Below are 7,658 nucleotides of genomic sequence, written 5' to 3'. Positions count from 1 at the left end.
TATAATATTTTAAAATATTAGTTGGGGGAATGGGGACTATCTCTAATAATACTTTCCGCGTCAGCAGAAAAAGTGAATTTAGCAAATATTGGGAATACATTCGTCCAGTAATCAATAGAATAAAATGAAGAGTAGGTGGAGTTCGCTATTAAGTGTTTATATTTAAGGAGATTGCGAAAACACTTAAAAAGGAGATATGTTTCCGAGGGGTTTTTCTTTTTTGAGTTGATGGAACATATGTTTAAGTAGCATAGCTTATCTATAGTAATATGATCATCTAGGCTGAAAGCTTTTAGAACATATTTGGAGGTGAGATATTGAAATCTAAATTTCAAAGGAATTTCACCAGCTTCAGCAAGTAGAATGTTAGTAGGTGTAGTTCTACACATTCCTAAGCATTTTCTGAGAGCCCTGAATTGAATCTTTTCAAGTTGTTGGATTAAAGAAATCTTATTAAATGGGAAACAGGAGCAGCCATATTCTAAGGAGCTTCTAATGAGAGCTCTGTAAATATGTAGTAGGATATGTAGTAGGATAATATGATGAAGCACCCCACTAGGTTCCCACTAACATGCCAATGATATTAAGTAATTTAGAGCATTTATTGCTAATGAATTTTATATGTTCACATTCCCAGACAAGTAATAGTCAAAATATAATCCAAAAAATTTGCAGGCGGAAGAAGATCGAATATTAACATCACAAATTGAAATAGAAAATGAGCAGGGATTCACATGTTTTTTGGTAAAGACTAAGAGAGTGGATTTTAAGAGTAACACAGACAAGCCCCTAGACATGAGGAAGGATGAGACGCGACTGGTGGCTGACTCGAGCTTCTTGATAGAGCTATGAATAAGGTGGGAGGTGTGAAACATGACTAAGTCATCTGTATATTGAAGAATTTTGCAATCATTACCAATTTGTTTTTTGAGTTTGGCAACATAAATGTTAAAGAGAATTGGACTTAAAATAGAGTCCTGAGGAACTCTATTTTGTAGGAATGGTATATGTTAAAGAATTCTCCATTATTATTTTAAACGCTTCTACATTGGATAAGATTGTGTATAAAGTGGCAAAGGTTAGGGGGAGACCAAGTTCCAGTAGATCCTTGATCAAGATGTTCGGAATGATATTATCGAAGGCACTATGGTAATATCTAAAAATAGATATACTGAGGCTCCTCCTTTTGAAAAGGCCGAATGTATTTCTGTTGTGAGAGTCGTAATATTGTCTTGACAAGATCTGAAAAATCGAAATCCAAATTGCGATTTGGGGAGCTTCAAATTATGTTCAAGTCACCAGTCGAGTCTACGTAATATAAGCTTTTCAAGTATTTTCAAACAGCAGGATGTTAGAAAAATAGGTCTGAATTTTCTAGGAGTAGATTTGGGCATCATAAATATTAGAGTGTTTCCAAGAGTCCGGAAAAAGGCCTGACGTAAAAAATTGAGAAAAGTAATAGTTGATAAGAGTGCGGAAGTTGGGAAATGATATGATAATCAATCTGGTCAGCCCCCGGGGCTGACTTTTTTTAACAGAGTGTAGAATTTGAAAAAATTCATTGAAGTGTCAAAGTATTTACAAGTATAGTTCGTATTCTGAGGGTGCCGTCACATGAGGCGTAGCTTGCGTACGCGTAACTTGCGGTAACTTACGCCGACCAATCACATCGTCTCATTTCAGTATCAGCTTCTGTCTAGTTATTTTATGCTTTGTACGCTATTATTGTTACAACAAATTCAATATCTGGCGGAAGAAACGCTGATGCGTATTTGTAAAAAAAAACATAACTCCATTTGTGCGTTCTTCTGCCAAAGACTAAAGACAGAGAAGAAGTTAATTTTAATCTATCCATACCTATACATTAATAAGATGAACAAGAATAATCAAATAAGGGTAAGTTAACAAAAATCTAATTTATTATATAAGCTTTAATAGCGTTCGATTAAAAACAGTCTACTGCTCACGGCATGTGATACAAAATTTCAAGTTTAAATTGTATATTAGTAGGTCTTCGTACTTTTTGCATTTGAAATCTGTTTTCTCTTTCTCTAATATTTAACATATATTGATTTCTTGTTTTACATGCATGAATTTTTGAGAATTTTGAGCAATATGAACATCATAATGCATTATTTTCTACATTGCATGTTTGAATCTTTTCAGCACAAATGCGGGTATTGTGGATGGCTGTTCCAATTTTCTACTAATTTTGTCGAGCATGAATGCTTCAAGCATTATGTGGAAGATAAGGATCGCATTGTTGTAGATTAAAATTTTGTCGTGACAATATGTTATAACAGTACGAGGGCAGTCCGATAAGTACTTAGCCTCATCGCCCGATGGTGCCAGTATCGCAAGAAAGTTTGACTATCGTGTAGTACATTCTTAGACGGCTACTGTCAAAATTTCAGCCGAATCGGACTCGTAGTTTTGTTTTGACCGCGTGTGGAAGCGGGCGTGTCCGCGGATTTTAGAAAAATGAAAAAAGAGCAATATCGGTCGGTGATTCGATTCTTGTTTTTGGAAGGGAAATCGCGCAGCAAAATCAAAGATGTCGAAATGAAGAATCTTTGATTTCGCTGCGCGATTTCCCTTCCAAAAACAAGAATCGAATCACCGACCGATATTGCTCTTTTTCCATTTTTCTAAAATCCGCGGACACGCCCGCTTCCACACGCGGTAAAAACAAAACTACGTGTCCGATTCGGCTGAAATTTTGACAGTAGTTGTCTACGAGAATGTACTACACGATAGTAAAACTCTCTTGCGATACTGGCACCATCGGGCGATGAGGCTAAGTACTTATCGGACTGCCCTCGTATGTTTACTACATTCTTTGCATATATTTTGTTGTATCATTTTATTGTATTGTTGTGTGCCTCAGGTAAGGCACAAGGGGTCGCGCCAAATTGGGATGAGGATCCGAAGCGTCAGGACTTATTTCGGGTGTATTTAATGAACACACGTCACTTTTTATTATTAAAACACTTTTATTCCAATTACCGCTTGACTTTTCTTTATTTCAACACTGTTACACTTGTGTGTATATCTGTTTAGTGGCACTATTTAACTATAACTTTGCGTATCGCGCGCGACTGCGAAAAGATGTTAAAGATCGCACGCGGCTAGCGAGGTCGTTTAATTAACGACTCGAGATTGACTTCGGAGCGACTTGGGAGCGACTTAGCGACTGACGCGAGTCTCTTGCTCTGTTTTTATAATATCGCTTTTTGGAATTTCCTTGATCGGAAGGGGTGCCTGGCAACAGGCCCCCTCGGTCAAGGACCTAGGTGCAAGCGAGGTAAATTCAAAGTCCTTCTGCTTTGCTTGCACGTTGGGCAATTTCGATGCCGCGTATATCTCGCCGCGTATGCGTTTTTACGCGGTCAGTGTCCGTCGTCAAGCGGATGCAATATGAGTAGTTATTTCTTAATAGTAGTTATTTCTTAATAGTTATATCTTTTAAGGATATAACAGTATTATAGTAATTAAATGTATTTATTTATTTAATAATCCAAGAGAATGCAAAGACTGCGGAAGGGCCTACAGATACTTTGAATGAACTCTTAATCGAAGCAGTGAGAGCAAGGAGGGGATTGTACGACTATCGCATACCAGCAAATGAAAGGACCAATTTGCGGAAAAATGCATTGTGAATGGAAGTGTCTAACACTCTAGAAGGTACTATTAATATCTCTTGTGAACACATGCAAATATTTTATACATTATAATTAAATAAATTAAATTTTTAGGAGCTTTTAATCCAGAGGAGGCAAAGGCCCGTTGGAAATATTTAAGAGATAATTATACTAAAGCGCGTAAAAAGATTAAAGATTATGTTCCTAGTGGATCGACTGCTAGTGGACAAAAGAAATCCAAATTTCGATTTTATGACATAATGAAATTTTTAAATGACTTCCTTGAGACACGGCAGTAAGTTCTTTTTCTTCAATATGCAAAAATGTGTCACTCTTTTTTTTGTCAATTTGTCAAGGCAAATAGATATAGAAAACAATTTTTCATGTCCAATACCCTCATGTAGGATGTTATATGTATATATAAACATACATTTATTTCAGGACTGTGAGCTCATTGCCAAACGTTGATGAAAAATATGGAACATTTGAGTCATACGAGGATGATACCAATAGTTTACCTTCAATGCAGACTACCATTGATGTTTCACCAATACTGACTCCCACTTGTGTTCCTTTACGAACGCCTACACCAACTCTCATTCCTCCAAAGACCTTAATACCTAAAAGCGTCTCTCCACAAACGCCATTCAGTACTTCGCGAATATTGGCGACAAATGAGAAAAGTTAGTATATTTTATATAAAACACGATATACCGATCTAATATTCTTAATATTCTTATCATTAGTATATTTTGCTTCAATTTCCTTTGATGATAATAACTACTGTAAAACGTATTTGGAATTTTAAAAAAATATATTATTAGAATAAAAATTTTAGTTAAGAATAAAATAGTTTATTTACAATATAAAGATTATTAATAATTTAATTTAAATATCAAAATTTTAATAAATTAAAAAATAAATATAATAAATATAATAATTAACAAATTTTAATAAAATGTACATTATTTATCAAACAATATAATCATTGTACATTATTTATGTTTTATTTATATATATATTTGTATATATATATATATATATATATATATACAAGGTAGTCAAAAAGTATCGGACCCCCCTAATATTTCCGTTCCCTTGCATTTTACAAGAAAATGTTTCAGACAAAAGTTGTAGGGTTTAAAAAGATCTATTTACTGATCTTATCAGTTTGACCTTGGATGGCGTCGCCAAGGTCAGATCGAAATTACATTAACTTTTTTAAACGGAACACCTAACTTTTTATTGCATATTCTTGTAGCTTATCTCGAGACCTTTCCAAAACACTACAAGAAAGTTTATTTTTGTTGAGTACTTTCCGAGTTGTGAGGCTTGAAAGCTACAGTGTACTGTAGTGTGGGTCCAGCCAGTTAAGGCAAGAGTGGCGTGTGGGTCCGGCCTGCTGGACCCACACGGTACTCTTGCCTTAACTGGCTGGACACACGCCACACTTGCCTTAACTGGCCGGACCCACACGCCACTCTTGCCTTAACTGGCTGGACCCACACTACAGTACACTGTAGCTTTCAAGCCTCACAACTCGGAAAGTACTCAACGAAAATAAATTTTCTTGTAGTGTTTTGGAAAGGTCTCGAGATAAGCTACAAGAATATGCAATAAAAAGTTAGGTGTTCCGTTTAAAAAAGTTAATGTAATTTCGATCTGACCTTGGCGACGCCATCCAAGGTCAAACTGATAAGATCAGTAAATAGATCTTTTTAAACCCTACAACTTTTGTCTGAAACATTTTCTTGTAAAATGCAAGGGAACGGAAATATTGGGGGTCCGATACTTTTTGACTACCCTGTATATATATATATATATATATTTATTACAGAAAATAGTACATAATTAATAAAATATCAAATAGCGCAAACATACCAATAAAAATGCATCAGCTGATAGTCCGCTAATACATTCTTATAAATAGACTTTGATCAATCATGCATTTACCATGATTCACAACGTCTTGAACGCCAGATTGCAAAGGGTGATTTCAGCGTAGCTGGGAATAATCGCAACAGCATCACCTGTTGCCATATCCTGTGGAATATTCAAATATACAATAGTTATAACATTATGAATTAGAGAGGACATATGTTGTACAAATTCTTGAAAAATTGTATCATTAATTAATTGAAAAACAACGAGTTGTCACTGATCTGAACGGACAGACGTTGTTGATTGTAAAACGCCACAAACGTACTGGTTTCGTCTATGTCGTGAATTGATGGTACTACAGCAACGCGTTGACCACCAGACTTTCCACATCCAGCTGAACACAAATGGTGGAGAAGGTGCCCGGAGTTCGCGGCGCAACTCAAACTTTCCTCGAAATCCGTCAGTAATTTGTTGTCGTCGTTCTCGCTGCTGCCTAAATCAGGTTTCTCTGTAAGTGAGCACCACAGGCCAAAATTATTTCTGTGCAAATGTCTTTAAACGAGTTTTTGCTTTTTGCGCATTCTGTTTGTTCTGTTTCAATGTAAGTTCTGTTTTTTTACAGTTTTGATTACATCAAGTTCCCAAATATTAAAGAAAAAAGCACGAGCTTGAACCATCCAAAAGAAGAAAAGTAAAACATTACAAAGTATGTAGAACAAAAATATAAGCAATTTAAGATTTTTTACTTTGTTTTATATTTTATACTTTATATTATTAGTTACAGATTTTAAAAGATAAATTATGGATACCTGTACAGAGAGTACCAGTACCAGTACTAAAGAGAGGAGCAAACTAAGTACTTGGTGTGAGGAAAGTACACGTTTATTATTAGATAAATATGAGCAATATTTACCTGTGTGTGTAGTTGGGCCAATGAAGCAATTTAAATGTAAAAAATCAATGTGGATACAAATATCAAATGATATCGCAACAGAATTAAATATTGTACGAAGCAGTGTGCAATGTGAAAATCGTTATAAAACTATTTTAAAACGTAAAATGCAATCTGTTAGAGGCAATCAACAATCAGGTGCAAAACGAACGTATTGCGCAGAACGTGTAACTAATACAACCAATCGTAGATTAGAGTTTCCGTTGTATGCTTTAACAGAAATGCTAAATAGGACTTGTGATTGGTTTTCGTAACCTACGCGTCCCGAATAATACGCTTCATGGAAAACCGATGCTTTGGGTTCCGTAAAACGCGCATATTTAAAATGGCTGGCAAAGTGACAAGAGAAACGAAATATGTAGAAGACGAGAGCCCTCACTGCTTCGATCAAGAGTTCATCCAAAGTATCTGTAGGACCTTCCGCAGTCTTTGCATTCTCTTGGATTATTAAATAAATAAATACATTTAATTACTATAATACAATAAAATGATACAACAAAATATATGCAAAGAATGTAATAAACATACTGTTATAACATATTGTCACGACAAAATTTTAATCTACAACAATGCGATCCTTATCTTCCACATAATGCTTGAAGCATTCATGCTCGACAAAATTAGTAGAAAATTGGAACAGCCATCCACAATACCCGCATTTGTGCTGAAAAGATTCAAACATGCAATGTAGAAAATAATGCATTATGATGTTCATATTGCTCAAAATTCTCAAAAATTCATGCATGTAAAACAAGAAATCAATATATGTTAAATATTAGAGAAAGAGAAAACAGATTTCAAATGCAAAAAGTACGAAGACCTACTAATATACAATTTAAACTTGAAATTTTGTATCACATGCCGTGAGCAGTAGACTGTTTTTAATCGAACGCTATTAAAGCTTATATAATAAATTAGATTTTTGTTAACTTACCCTTATTTGATTATTCTTGTTCATCTTATTAATGTATAGGTATGGATGGATTAAAATTAACTTCTTCTCTGTCTTTAGTCTTTGGCAGAAGAACGCACAAATAGAGTTGTGTTTTTTTTTACAAATACGCATCAGCGTTTCTTCCGCCAAAAATTGAATTTGGTGTAACGATAATAGCGTACAAAGCATAAAATAACTAGACAGAAGCTGATACTGAAATGAGACGATGTGATTGGTCGGCGTAAGTTAC

General features: G+C 34.9%; 1 pseudogene; it reads left to right on the top strand.

The window, feature by feature from the left end:
* The first annotated feature begins 1,872 nt into the window (after positions 1 to 1,872).
* Positions 1,873 to 4,329, top strand: LOC114928913 (uncharacterized; annotated as a pseudogene).
* Positions 4,330 to 7,658: the final 3,329 nt, after the last annotated feature.

The sequence above is a fragment of the Nylanderia fulva genome, unplaced genomic scaffold (genome assembly GCF_048542155.1).
Source record: "Nylanderia fulva isolate GAGA-0341 unplaced genomic scaffold, ASM4854215v1 Scaffold351, whole genome shotgun sequence".
In the NCBI taxonomy this organism is placed as follows: domain Eukaryota; kingdom Metazoa; phylum Arthropoda; class Insecta; order Hymenoptera; family Formicidae; genus Nylanderia; species Nylanderia fulva.
This window is presented reverse-complemented; position numbering and strand designations above follow the sequence as displayed.